Below are 2011 nucleotides of genomic sequence, written 5' to 3' on the forward strand. Positions count from 1 at the left end.
TTCACAATAGCCACTAATAACATAAAGTACCTTGGTGTGACTCTAACCAAGCAAGTGAAAGACCTGTTTGAGAAAAACTTCAAGTCTCTGAAGAAAGAAATTGAAGAAGATCTCAGAAGATGGAAAGATCTCCCGTGCTCATGGATTGGTAGGATTAACATTGTGAAAATGGCCATCCTGCCGAAAGCAATCTACAGATTCAATGCAATTCCCATCAAAATACCAACTCAATTCTTTACAGACCTTGAAAAAAAGATTCTCAGCTTCATATGGAGAAACAAAACACCCAGAATCTCCAAAACGATCCTGTACAACAACAGATCATCTGGAGGTATCTCCATTCCCGATCTCAAGCTGTACTACAGGGCAACAGTAATAAAAACTGCATGGTATTGGCATAGAAACAGAAAGGAGGATCAATGGAATCGCATAGAAGACCCAGAAATAAACCCACACACCTATGAATACTCAATATTTGACAAAGAAGCCAAATCCATTCAATGGAAAAAAGACAGCATCTTCAACAAATGGTGCTGGACCAACTGGATGTCTACATGCAGAAAAATGAAAATAGATCCATATTTATCACCCTGCACAAAACTAAAGTCCAAGTGGATCAAGGACCTCAACATAAAACCAGATACTCTAAATCAGTTGGAAAAAAAAAGTGGGAAACAGCCTAGAACTCATTGGCACAGGAGACAACTTCCTGAACAGAACACCAACAGCACAGGCTCTAAGAGCAACAATCAATAAATGAGACCTCATGAAACTGAAAAGCTTCTGTAAAGCAAAAGACACTGTCATCAAAACAAATAAACAGCCTACAGATTGGGAAAGAATCTTCACCAACCCTTTATCTGACAGAGGGCTAATATCCAGTATATATAAAGAACCAAAGAAGCAGAAAAGCAACAAACCAAGTAATCCACTTAAAAAATGGGGAACAGAGCTAAACAGAGAATTCTCGAAAGAGGAACATCGAATGGCAGAGAAACACTTAAAGAAATGCTCAACCTCATTAGCCATGAGGGAAATGCAAATCAAAACGACCCTGAGATTTCACCTCACACCCATCAGAATGGCCAAGATGAAAAACTCAAGTGATAGCACATGCTGGAGAGGTTGTGGAGAAAAGGGAACCCTCATCCATTGCTGGTGGGAATGTAAACTGGTTCAACCACTTTGGAAGTCAATCTGGCGCTTTCTCAGACAACTAGGAGTAGTGCTACCTCAAGACCCAGCTATACCACTGCTAGGTATATACCCAAAATTTGCTCAAGTACACAAGGACATTTATTCAACCATGTTCGTAGCAGCTTTATTTGTAATAGCCAGAAGTTGGAAACAACCCAGATGTCCATCAACGGAGGAATGGATACAGAAATTGTGGTATTTTTACACAATGGAATACTACTCAGCAATCAAAAAGGAGGAAATCATGAAATTTGCAGGCAAGTGGTGGGATCTAGAAAAGATCATTCTGAGTGAAGTATCCCAGAAGGAGAAAGACAAACTTGGTATATACTCGCTTATATAGACCTATAAGATATGATAAACATAATGAAATCTACACACCTAAAGAAGATAATCAAGAAAGTGGACACAGGCGAAGGTGATTAATCCTTATTTGGAAAGACAAATGGGATGTGCATTGAACTTATGACAGGAGTCTACCACAAAAGGCATCTGAAAGACTCTACCTAACAGTGTTTCAAAGCAGACACTAAGACTCATAACCAAACCCTCAGCAGAGTGCAGGGAATCATATGAAAGAAGGGAAGTTAGTATGATATGGAAAGGATAGGAGCTCTACAAGGACCAATTATATCTGGGCACAGGGTCTTTTCTGAGACTGACACTCAACCAAGGACCATCTATGGATATAACCTAGAACTTCTGCTCGGATGTGGCCCGTGGTAGCTCAGTAACCAAGTAGTTTTCCAAAGTAAGGGGAACACGGACTATTTCTAACAGGATCTCAAGTGCAGGCTGTTTGACACCCCCCCCC

Source organism: Psammomys obesus, unplaced genomic scaffold, assembly GCF_907164565.1.
Source record: "Psammomys obesus unplaced genomic scaffold, mPsaObe1.curated_primary_1811, whole genome shotgun sequence".
Classification (NCBI taxonomy): Eukaryota; Metazoa; Chordata; class Mammalia; order Rodentia; family Muridae; genus Psammomys; species Psammomys obesus.